The 13690-nt window shown below is 42.3% G+C and overlaps 1 pseudogene; it reads right to left on the bottom strand.

The window, feature by feature from the left end:
- LOC140454326 (uncharacterized) overlaps positions 1-13079 on the bottom strand; it is a 75964-nt pseudogene extending 62885 nt beyond the window's left edge.
- Positions 13080-13690: the final 611 nt, after the last annotated feature.

Below are 13690 nucleotides of genomic sequence, written 5' to 3' on the forward strand. Positions count from 1 at the left end.
GCCTTGCTTCTGCCAAAGACTTCATCCTACCCCACTTGATGTTGGAGAAATTGGGGACAGGGAATCTGCAAAAGGCATCTCAGTTGGTTCCACCATGCTAACTGAAGGCTCGATTTTGTCATGTATCCCAAAAACTTTCACACATCTTTCACAGCTCACATGCAGTTATTGACATTCATTCTTTCTGGTAATAAATGAAGTTTGCACTACATTATTGCCATAATTTGATAAAGTTTACATTCTGAGCAAATTGATGGCCTCAATGATAATGGAGATTTAATTCTAAATCCATCTCCTTCAACATTCTAGTCTGAGATACAAATGCTACATTTTGCTGACCACAAACCGTACCTTCGTATTGTATTTCATTCTTGCTACTTAGACTCTTTGATGCACTTCTCTTCCCCAAAATGACTGTCAGCAGAAGATATCCCTGACCCAGCAGAGGTTCAGCGTTATCCTATAAGCAATACCAGGAGATACCCACTCTGAGGCATTTTGTCACCTGTTCCAATGAGACTATTGGCATACCCAGGATTCAAGTACACCAGTGAAGTACTAGACTTCAACGTGGCAGTTGAGTGATGCTGAAAGGGAGAAATACAATGGTTGTGAATCTGCCCATGAGTGAAAGTGGGTGAGTTATCTCACTCAATGATTGGATTAAATGCCAGTTTCTGTGTCAGTGCGACACTGCCCATTGCCCACCTCCCCCCTCCTCCTCCTCCTCCCCTCCCCACCCCTCTTCCTCCCCTCCCTCTTCCTCACTGGAACAGAGATGGGTCTAATAACTTTAAGGCATAAAGTCGTCTGCACGTGGCTCCAATGGCAATGCAAGGTTTAGAATACAAGGACTTGTGGGGAATCTAATAACATGATTATAGAAAAGCATTGAATAGAATGGCAGCAGGAATAATTAAATTCATTCTGTATAGACAATTGTTAAAAAAAAATGGCACTTCATTTGAATCATGCTCAAACCCACAGCTATGCTCCTTGGAGGAAAGGCGTAAGATGAGAACTAAAGGTTTGAAGTGTCGGTGTGTTTCCAGATTATGCTGCTCAGAACTCTTGAGCTGGAGTGCAAGTTCGAGAAACTCTAACATGTAATAAGGCATGAAGGATTTCTGGAGAAATTTTTGCCAAGAGTACTGGCACTTGATTGTAAAATGGAAGTTCAGCAAGGGAAGAGGATGACTGTCAATCAGCAATGGAGAGATGAACTGAGTCCCACACACATTGATCCTGGACAATGATAGAGTATTTCTAAATACTTTTCACCCATTTGTTCTAGGGATGTGGACACCAGTCCCCAGCTGCTCCGGAGAAAGCAGTGATGATCTGCTTTCTTGAACTGCTGCACTTCTTGGGTACATTAGGGAGACAGTGACGGAATATTGATATAGTTCCAAGTTAGGATGGATTGTGGAGCTTGGAGAGTAACTCGATGAAAGGAGATGAGGTGTTAAAAGCACACTGGGGGCTAGGAGTTCAAGTGAAACAAAGTGGATCCTAAGATCCCCTCTAAATATTACTCAACTAGCTATTTGGTAAATAGATCAGAAAGGTAGGCACATGATGACAGATATATTGTGAAAAAGAAATTTCATGAGATCTTGGCAGATGGATTAGATAGAACTGCACCTCAACAGAGGAGTAAAGCTCTGAACGAATAGAGTAAACAAGGTTGCAGATCTTAAATGGATATGTGAGGGATGGGATCAATCAGGAACAACAGCAAAATTGATAATTTAAATAGAAATTAAACTGGATAAGTAATCAGGTCAGATGATGTATCCAAAAGATTGAAATATTAAATAACTAAAATAATTTCAGCAGAAATGACAAAGACAATTCTGTTTTTAATACAGTATGAGAAAGAACATCACAACAGAGAGACTGCTTCAGGATTTTGTTACCCATGTAAGGGTTCTGTGTACTTAGTTGGTGGGCAAGAAACACATCAAGTGACTTCAGGATCCAAATATAGCTAAGAGGAAATCATATGGTGACTACTGTAGGGATATGACCCCTGATTGGTCATTACTAAGACTGAAATATTCCTTGTTATAAAATCCTATCAGAAGGATGTTGTGAAACTTGAAAAGGGTTCAGAAAAAAAACAAGGATGTTGCCAGGGTTGGAGGATTTGAGCTATAGGGAGAGGTCGAACAGGCTAGGGCTGTTTTCCCTGGAATGTCGGAGGCTGAGGGGTGACCTTATAGAGGTTTATAAAATCATGAGGGGCATGGATAGGGTAAATAGACAAGGTCTTTGGCCTGGGGTCGGGGAGTCCAGAACTAGAGGGCATAGGTTTAGGGTGAGAGAAGAAAGATATAAAAGAGACAAAAGATATAAAAGGGGCAACTTTTTCATACAGAGGGTGGTGCGTGTATGGAATGGGCTGCCAGAAGAAGCGGTGGAGGCTAGTACAATTGCAACATTTAAAAGACATCTGGATGGGTATATGAATTTGAAGAGTTTGGAGGCAGGTGGGACTAGATTAGATTGGAATATCTGGTCAGCATGGACAAGTTGGACTGAAGGGTCTGTTTCTGTGCTGTACATCTCTATGATTCTAAGCATAGAGAAGTGGGAAATGGAGGCGAGGACCCTGGTGCGTTTAAGAACACCACTATTATTTTAACAAGAAAAAGTATAGCTGAGGGGAAAAATAAGCAGTGTAAACCCCAAAGTCAGAATGAAAGACTAAAAATTATAATACAAAGCTGCCAAACACATTACCTGGTGTCAAAACTACACTGTATTCATTCTGAAATTGGACAGGCTTGAATCAGAGAGTTATTTTAATGGGAGATTTTAAATTTCATAAACTAGGAAGAGCAGAGTAGCTCCAGTCTGAAAGGCAGTGAATTTCTAAACAGAGTTTCCAGGTAGTTTTCTGGAGCAATCTGTTTTAGACCAACAAGAGGGAAGGTTACAGTAGATTTAGTCCTGAGCCAGACTTAGCTAATAATCGAATATCAGGAGTTATTTACTAACTACATTCATGATATGGTCAAATTCAAATATTAGATTTAGTCCATTTACTGTGTACAAGCTCCCTGTTGAGCAATCCAAACAATGTCCATACCTGTACGGTTTCTGTCGTCCTGAAAATTTCGCTCACTCAAATGTCCATCCAACTTTCTTCTGAAATCATTTATTGTTTCCATTTCAACCAGCTTCATAGACAGTGAGAATCAATATTATTACTACTCGCTGCATAAAGTACTTCCCTGAATCTCATGCTCTAACTTTCTAGTCTGTCTCTCCTAGTCCACGTAGCATCAGAGAACAGAAACAGCATTCCCTTGTTTATTTTGTACAAAACTGTAAAAGCCTTGTACACCTCCATCAAATCTTCCCCCATTTTGTTTGCTCCAAGTAGAACCACATCGGAATCTCCAACCTAACCTGGTAGTTAAAATCCATTATCCCTGGAGCTATTCTGGTAAATTTCCTCCACACACTCTCACAGATTCTCACATTCTACCTAAAACAAGGAAACCAGAACTCAATTCTCCCTTTGTGGCATTATCAGAACCTTACAAAGATTCAGCAGAACTTTTCTGATTCTGTACTCTATCATATTTATGAAACCTAATCTCCTATATGTTTTGCTAACTGCTCTCCCAATACGCCCTACTACTTTCAAATACGAATGGCTCTCTGTCCCTGCACACTCTTTAAATGGTGCCCTTGAGGTTATATTGCCTCTCAATCCTTTCTGTCAAAACACATTACCCCACAGTTCTCTGTTCTAAATAATATGTCACTTGTCTGTCTAAACTTCTAACCTATTGTTGTTCTTCTACAGTCCATTGGTACCATTCTCACCATCAGACAAACTTCCAAGTTTGGGATGACTGACAATGCTAACATTTCTCTATATTTCAATATTATAGTCATTTATATTTTACACATAAAAATGCACTGACCATCACGATGCACCACTGTCCACAATCCTCCAGTCTAAAAAACAACCATTTATCACCACTTGTTGTTCCTGTCCCTTAATTTCATGAACATCAATGAAAAGTTAACCAGACTTTTGTATGTGTTACTTCATAAAACTTCATTAAAATCAATTTTTGACAAGTACTGTGATGTCGTGTGATTTTGGCATTAATGAAGGTTTTGTGTTTCCAATCAATAATTTTGCATATTACTGTATCATTCTCATTGAATCACACTTCATGATGAAGGGATTCAAACTGGATGATTCAAATCCGAGAAAGAAAAGGGCAGCAGATACATGGGACCATCATCACCTGCGAGTTCCCCTCCAAGGTACTGAACATCCTGACTTGGAATTATATTGCTGTTTTACAAAAGTTTACCAGATTGCTTCCTGGGATGGCAGGACTGACGTATGAAGAGAGACTGGATTGATTAGGACTACATCCACTGAAGCTTTGAAAAATGAGAGGTGCGATCTCATAGAAACCTATAAAGTTCCTAACAGAACTAGACAAGGTAAATGCAGAAAGGAAATTCCAGATTACCAGGAAATCTAGAACCAGGGTCACGGTTTAGAGAGAGAAAAAAATACACCCAGAGGTTGGTGAGCATGTGGAATTCTCTGGCTCAAAAAGCAGTTGAAGCCAAAACACTTGTTTCAATAAAGAGCTATTGTTCTCAGGGTTAAACAAGTCAAAGGGTACAGGGAGGAAGCAGAAGCAAGGTACTCTTTTTAAAAATCCATTCACAGCATGTGGGCATTGAATTAAATTGAACTGAATTTATTGTCACGTGTACTGAGACACAGTGAAAAGCTTTGCCTTGCGAGCAATATAGGCAGATCACATAGTTAAGTAGCATAGATGAGTAAATAATAGGTAAACAGTGGCAAAAACAAAAACACATGTACAGGCAAATGTTAAGGGTTAAGAGATTGCTGGCTAGTCCAGCATTTCTTCCCATCCCAAATTGTCAAGAGGGCAGTTAAGAGTCTGTGGTTCTGGAGTAACATGACCAGACCGAGATTTCCTTCCGTGAAGGACATTAGTGTACCAAATGGGTTTTTCCAACAATTGGCAATGGTTTCATGGTCATCATAGACTCTTAATTCCAGGATTTCTTTTTCTTGAATTCCAATTCCACTATCTACCGTGGCAGAATTCAAACTTAGGTCCCTAAAACATTACCTGGTCTCAAGATGAACAGTCTAACGATAATATCACTAGACTGTCACCTCTCCAACTCCCACCAAGTTGAATGCTCAGTAGTGGAGAAGACTCAAAGGCCTGAATGGCCTACTCCTACACCTATTTTCTACGTTTCTATGCTTCAACGTCGCTCGGTCAAACTCCCAAAATTCTCTCCCTAAGGCATTATGGGTCTACCTACAGCATATAGATTGCAATGGTTCAAGAAGGCAGTTCACCACCAACTTCTCAAGGGCAATTAGGATGGACAATAACTGCTAATCTAAACAATGACCCACATCCACTTCTGTATACAGTACTGGGATCTTACTGAGTCTTCGGACAAAGGTGACTTTGGAAATCTACACCATTAGGATTGCTGTGAACTGAACTAAAAAGGTTCTATGGTAATGTAGACTAATAGGGTAGAGGAATGGATCTGGGTGGGCAACTCTTCAGGGGATCGGTGTGGACTTGTGGCCTACTTCTACACTGTTATGATTCTATGAAACTTGTGGGGTTTAGCAGAAACCCATAGGGGAGCAAAGAATAAAAGGGGACAATTAATTCAATCAGGCAAACTTCATTATATCAGACTCAAGGTTACCAGTGGCAATAATAGTGATAAAAAGGGAAATAAAGAGAGCTGGTAAATGTAACCGTCTAACATAGTAAAAGCCCTTGTGTGCACAGCAGGAGGCAACCACAGAATGTTTACATTTGGTCTAAACTACTTAACTGAACAGACAGTTCTCAAGGTTCGCTGCTCCTTGGATGCTGCCTGAACTGCTGTGCTCTTCCAGCACCACTAATCCAGTATTTGGTTTTCAGCATCTGCAGTCATTGTTTTTACCTAGACAATTCTCAAGTACCTGTCTAAATGGGTCAGTTTCAAGAACTTTCATTTCAATAAATTGATAGCTGCACCCTGTAAATGTTAGACACATTAGCGAGCTGATAACTATATCCTTTAAATGTCAAAACTATTAATGTATTGATGCCTGTATCCTGCAAATGTTGATTATATTAATGAGTTGTATGTTAGAATATCACCTAACCAGTATGTTAGGATATCACCTAACCAGTATGTTAGGATATCACCTAACCAGTATGTTAGGATATCACCTAATCTGCCAGTTGGATAGAGAACTGGCTAACTGGTCGAAGTCAGAGAGTGGTGGTAGATGGTAAATATTCAGGCTGGAGCCCAGTTACAAGTGGAGTTCCGCAGGGATCAGTTCTGGGTCCTCTGCTGTTTGTAATTTTTATTAATGACTTGGAAGAGGGAGTCGAAGGGTGGGTCAGTAAATTTGCAGACGATACGAAGATTGGTGGAGTTGTGGATAGTGAGGAGGGCTGTTGTCGGCTGCAAAGGGACTTAGATATGATGCAGAGCTGGGCTGAGGAGTTCAACCCTGTCAAGTGTGAGGTTGTCCATTTTGGAAGGACAAATAAGAATGCGGAATACAGGGTTAACGGTAGGGTTCTTAATAAGGTCTTGGGGTCTATGTTCATAGCTTATTGAAAGTTGCCACTCAGGTGGATAGAGCTTGTAAGAAGGCCTATGGTGTATTAGTGTTCATTAGCAGATGGATTGAATTCAAGAGTCGTGAGGTGATGTTGCAGCTGTACAGGACCTTGGTAAGGCCACATTTGGAGTACTGTGTGCAGTTCTGGTCGCCTCACTTTAGGAAAGATGTGGAAGCTTTTGAGAGGGTGCAGAGGAAATTTACCAGGATGTTGCCTGGAATGGAGAATAGGTCGTACGAGGATAGGCTGAGAGTGCTAGGCCTTTTCTCATTGGAACGGCGAAGGATGAGGGGTGACTTGATAGAGGCTTATAAGCTGATCAGGGGAATAAATAGAGGAGACAGTCAGAGACTTTTTCCCCGGGTACAGAGTGTTACAAGGGGACATAAATTTAAGGTGAAGGGTGGAAGGTATGGGGGGATGTCGGGGTAGGTTCTTTACCCAGAGAGTGGTGGGGGCATGGAATGCGCTGCCTGTGGGAGTGGCAGAGTCAGAATCATTGATGACCTTTAAGCGGCAATTGGATAGGTACATGGATAGGTGCTTAAGCTACGACAAATGTTCGGCACAACATCGTGGGCTGAAGGGCCTGTTCTGTGCTGTATTGTTCTATGTTCTATGTTCTAAACCCACTTCCACTCAATGCTGTAGCTTCAACTCAGAAACTGTAACAGCAAGTTTTCTGAATAAAGACTACTGAAGGCCATTTTACTGTCTCTGTCTCTTACTCCATTTCACGGTCAAGAAAAGTAACCTCAACAAACTAAATTGGTGGAACTTGCATGTAATAAAGGTGATGTCAGAGTTGACTGGATGATCAAATCCAAAGACGTGAAGGAGTTGATGAAGCCAAATTGGAGGCTACACATAGGTGCAGAGTGGATGGTCTTCAAAACTGTGAGATCAATATTATATCAGCTATTTAAAGTGTAATCTATAGTTTTGACTGAATTAAAATTGCTGGTTAATTCCTTATTAATTGGTGTTGTTTGCAAATTAGAATAAAGAACAGTACAGTACAGGAACAGGCCCTTCAGCCGATCAAACCTGCTCCAATGTAGGACACCTTTCTAAACTAAAACATCTTTACATCTATGAGGTCTGCATCCCTCTATTCCCTGCCATTCATGTATCTGTCAAGATGCCTCTTAGGTATTGATATTGTATCTGCCTTTAGTACCTCCTTTGGCACAGATTCCAAACACTTAGCATTCTCTGTGTAGAAAACCTGCCTCTCACATGTTCTTTAAACATTCCCACTTTTACCTCAAAGCTACTTCCCCAAGTAATTGACATTTCTACTCTGCGAGAAAGACAACTTCTATCAAATCGTCCCTTCGCCTCTCATGATCAAGTGAAAACAAACCAAGTTTACACAATCTCTCCTCATAGCTAATACCCTCCAAACTAGGCAACATCCTGATGATCCTTTTCTGTACCCTCTCCACATCCTTCTCGTGGGATGACAATATTTCAAATGTGGCCTAACTAAAATTCTGAACACCTGCAGTGACTCAACTGATGAAGGTAAGTGTACCATCTGTATTCTTAACCACCTCATCCACCTATGATGCCACTTTCAGTGAACTGTGGACTTGTACGCTTAAATCCTTCTGTGTATTAACGTTTCTTAGGATTCTGCCATTTACTGTATAGCTACAGCAAGTTTCTGAGCAGAAATGCATCATCAGCTACCATTTTTCCTCCCAAGTCACTAATGCTGTCAACATGTGGCATTTTGCCCAATAGAACAAACAGGCATCTGTCAGTGATAAGACATTAACTCAAAATAGTCAATAAGAAGTCTTAACATATAGTTAAAGGAAACGTTAAAAATTAACTTTGGAAAATTATGTATATCTCTCCCAGTCCCCAAATCTAAACAACAGCAAAATACAAAATAGATGGCAAGAGTATCAAAAAGGGATGTGAAAAGAAGCTTGAAAGGTATATTGATATTAACACAAAGCCTTTACAATTTTAAGGAGAATCTGTAAAGTGAAAGAGAGCAAGAATGGTTGAGAGGCTTGGGGACCAGGAGGAGGATATTCCACAGCATGAGACCATGGCTGCCATCACTGGAAGCAGTCAAACCACGATTGGACAATGAACAACTTTCGATCTGTCTTCACATCAAACAAATATGATAGCACACAGGCTTAGGGAAAAAGTACTGACACTGAAGCATAAACAACTCCCAGAACCTCAGAATAGAAAATGGACATTGGCAGGGAGTATAAATAATCATCTTCTTAGGCACCAACAATGTAATGCCAGTATTCTATGTCATATTTATCGTCTGTCATACATTTGTGAACATCTGTGTAAAAACCTTTTTGAAAGTGAAAACACAGCAAAGACTGAACATTTGGTGGAAGTGCCAGTCCTGAAAATCAACATAATTGAATATTTTGGGAATAACTAAAATAAGGGTAAAGTTGCCACAGTCAAGACGACCATTTGGCTGCTCCCACAGAGAAACACAAAACTGGTGGAGGTTTATCTGAGGGTCACCACACCTCACGCAAAGGGGCAATGCCCCTTTCATGGTACCTCAGCCAGTGCAAGAATTGAACACTTGCTGCCGGCATCACTCTACTCCACAAACTAGCCATCCAGCCAACTGAACTAACGTACAGCATTTCTTCAAGCTGGATAACACATGATCCACCTGCAGTTGGATCTATCCAACTTGACCGATCAAAGATTAATTGCATACTATGTAGTGCAGTGTAAAATTACAGAAATATAGCGGGACTTTTAAAAGTCCGATGTTTCTTTTCTTTTCAAACAGTAAAAAGCTCTAGGCAGAGCTCTGAGGCCCTGCTAAATGTGACTGGTGACTTCAATCAAGCCAATCTAAGGAAGTGTTGCCCAAATACCACCAGAACATTACCTGCTCCACCAAGGGCCTGAACATTTTAGACCACTGCTACACCACTGTGAGAGCTGCCTACCGCTGCATTCCCCGTCCTCATTTTGGGAACTCCAACCACAATGCTGTACTTCTTCTCCCGGTTTACAGGCAAAAGTCAAGTACGACACCCCCTCGCGGATATAGGTCAAGTGCCAGGCAGAGGAGGCAGTGGATCAACTCCGGTGCTGTCTGGAATCGGCCGATTGGGTCATGTTCAAACAGTCTGCAGGTATCTTGGACGAGTACACCACCACCATCACAGACTTTATCAGCAAGTATGAGGAGAACTGCATACCGAGGAAGTCAATCCAGGTGTTCCCCAACAGGACACTCTGGATGAATCGGGACATACAGAATCTGCTAAAAACCAGGCGTGAGGCCTTCAGATCAGGAGACCCACTCAAATATAAGGAATCCAAGTATGACCTTTGCAGAGCCATTAAGACAGCTAAGGACCCAATACCAATCCAAACTAGGGACCCAGACAGATACCCGGCAACTATGGCAAGGATTGAATGACATAAGGTTCTAAAAAGAGATAGTGCAAGATAGCAGACAATGACATATCTCTCCCAGATTGTCTCAATGCCTTTTGTGCTTGCTTTGAGCAGAATTTTGGTGGAGAGGTAACACGTACTCTGACAAGTTCTGATGAACCTATCACTGCATCAGAGGTCAGATCAGTTTTCCTTCGTGTGAATCCAAGGAAAGTGATGGGACCAGATGGAGTATCAGGCCGTGCACTCAGAGCATGCACAGCTCAACTGGCAGAGGTCTTCTCAGACATTTTCAACCTCTCTCTGCTGTAGGCCACTGTCAAGAAGGCCAACATCATCCCTGTGCCTAAGAAGGCTCATGCAGCATGTCTCAATGAGTACTGCCCAGTGGTCCTAACTTCAGTGGTCATGAAGTGCTTTGAAAGGCTGGTCATAGCATTAATCAACTCCAGCCTCCCCACTACTCTTAATCCACTCCAATTTGCCTATCGGACCAATAGATCCATGTCAGATGCCATTCCACTTGCACTTCACTCCTTCCTAGAACATCTTGACACCAAGAACAGCTATGTAAGACTGACTACAGTTCAGCCTTCAACACTATTATCCCCTCGAGACTGATTACTAAACTTAGTGATCTCGGACTAAGCCCCACTCTCTGCAACTGGATCCTCAGTTTCCTGACACACAGACCACAATATTTCATCGCCACTAACACTCAACACTGGAGGCTCCCAAGGGTGCATACTCAGCCCCTAGTGTACTCACTGTATACCCATGACTGTGTCGCCAAATACCAGACCAATGCCATTTACAAGTTCGCTGATGACGCCACCATAGTCGGTCGAATGTCAGATGGCGATGAAACAGACTACAGACGGGAGGTGGAAGACCTGAAAAAAATGGTGCACTGAGAACAACCTACCTCTCAATGCCAGCAAAACCAAGGAACTCATTAGTGACTTTCAGCAGGATGTTACTCATACCCCCCTACACATTAACAGCACAGAGGTGGGACGAGTGGAGAGTACCAAGCTTCTGGGAGTGGTCATCCACAACAAGCTTTCTTGTTACACTGGTTACAAAGGCCCAACAACACCTCTTTTTCCTGAGGAAATTTGGCATGATGGTGAATACCCTTGCTAACTTTTATTGGTGCGCTATCGAGGGCATTCTGTCTGAATATATCACTACCTCGCAACTGTACTATTCAAGATCAGAGACGGTTACAGAGAGTGGTGAACTCAGCCCAGACAATCATAATGGCCAACCATCTATATACTCCATCTACCAGCCCGCTGTCAAGGGAAGCCACCAGCATTCTTAAAGATCCATGCCCCCCTGGAAACGTTTTTCTACAACCTCTACCATTGGGGAGAAGTTACAGAAGCCTGAACACACGCACCAGCCAGTTTTGTAATATCTTCTACCGTACTGTTTAAATTAGATTAGATTACTTACAGTGTCCAACAAGTCCACACCGCCCCACTGAAGCATAACCCACATACCCCTACATCTATATCTACCCCTTACCTAACACTACGGGCAATTAGCATGGCCAATTCACCTGGCCTGCACATCTTTGGAGTGTGGGAGGAAACCGGAGCACCCGGAGGAAACCCACGCAGACACGGGGAGAACGTGCAAACTCCACACATTCAGTCGCCTGAGGCGGGAATTGAACCCGGGTCTCTGGCACTGTGAGGCAGCAGTGCTAACCACTGTGCCACTGTGCCGCCCACTGTTGTTAGAATACTGAATGGTCTCACAAACTCTTAATATTTGCCTGTACCTGTGTTTTTGTTTTTGCTGCTGTTTATCTATTATTTACTATCTATTCTCCTTAACTAAGTGATCTGCCTGTATTGCTCGCAAGACAAAGCTTTCCACTGTGCCTCGGTACACATGACAATAAATTCAATTCAATTCAATTCAGAGAGGAACAAAAGAGATTGGTCTATGCCCATTGACCATTAAAATGTGGACATCACTTTGAAAGACAATCAGAAATGCCAATGAATCATTTCTTTTGCTCACTACAGGGCTGGTATTTATGACCCTATGGCATATAAATTGTTTTCTTACAATTATATATATAATGTCAGGTATATAGTTCTGAGTGCTGTACTTTAGAATGGGTTTACAAGCTTTGAAAGGAATTTGGTACAGTTGCACCAGAATATTGTCCCCAAATTGTTAAATTCTAACAGATTACCTCAACGAGAGTATTTTAAACTCACTGGAGCCTAAAAAGTGGTTTGGCTTCTCACTCAGAAACACCTCCGCATGACAGCAACAGATTTTTCGCCCTGGGCATCCAGTTCTACAAAATAATTTTACATCTCAAGTGGTCAGATTTTGTGTGAAGCATACTGGAATAGGCTGGAAAGGCCGAATGGCCGTCTGCGTGTTTTCCTGTTCCTAAGCACAACTCTGGTTTCAGGACGGAGAACATCAGTGTGACAGGTAGCCGTGTCCATCGCTCTACACCTGTCTTTCCTTGCCCTGCAAGTGCCCCCACCCTCTCAACCCCCCCATTTGCCCTCTCGCCGTTTTACCTGGTCCCGGCTGCCAGTCTCAGGCAGCTCTTCTGCTCTCTTGTCTGTCTTTCTCTCTCCTCTGCTGGATAATGCTCCGGTTCCGAATGGCATTGCCACGTCGAATCACACTCGTCCACCGTGCCGGGCTCCCTAGCACTCCAGAATTGTGAGTTTCCCATTAACGAGAGGACAATGCCAAGAGACAGCCGTGCACACCCATACAAAACCACCCATCCACCCTGGGCTGCCACTTATTTAGCGGCTTCGACCTGCCTCTTTGGAATTATAATTAATAAATAAAAATTCTACACACATTCGTTTAGTTTCTAGCCAAGCAGGAACATACACGCCCAGTGAAACAGAACAAGGTAAGTTGTTGTTCAGTGTAATCCTGACGATCTATACATAATAGGAAGACTCTCGATGCTATCTCGACTGACCACTACCCGGGCCGCCTTTTAGCACCAAATTCTGGGTTGTTCCAGTTAAACTTCCGGCTGAGGGAAAGGGACAGAGTAACCAGGGAAGGCAGACAAATCTGGGAAAGGGAACCGGCGGCATCTGCTGCACAGTGCTCACATTGCAACCAAATACTATTTCAGACGAAGTACCAAAAATTAACCTCACAGTAGTTCACTCGCTCTGACCACCAGTCTCGGTCCTGATCTTGGAAGTTTCGTTCAGCCCATAGAACCCTAGGCTGTGTTAAAGCTGAATGGAATCCCACATTTCCAGGATAAGCCTGAAATCTCCACCAATTACCCCATTCTCTCCCCTCACAACAGTAGACCCAACTCAGGAGAAAATCATAATCAGTTTTAAACAAGTGTTCTCAATTTCTTTGAACATTTTAGTTTATTAAGAAAGAAAATTCTATGAAGGTTTTCAGTCTGACAATCCAGAATTATCTAACCAGAGTTTGTGAATTCTTGAATTCTGTGAAGTCAGGACTGTGGTGGAATACAACCCACTTGCCTGGATGAGTGAGCTCAAACAATGCTCCAGAAGTTTGGAAATCTGCCACCCTCAGCTGGTCTGGCATACACATCACTCCAG

The sequence above is a fragment of the Chiloscyllium punctatum genome, chromosome 3 (assembly GCF_047496795.1).
Source record: "Chiloscyllium punctatum isolate Juve2018m chromosome 3, sChiPun1.3, whole genome shotgun sequence".
Lineage (NCBI taxonomy): Eukaryota > Metazoa > Chordata > Chondrichthyes > Orectolobiformes > Hemiscylliidae > Chiloscyllium > Chiloscyllium punctatum.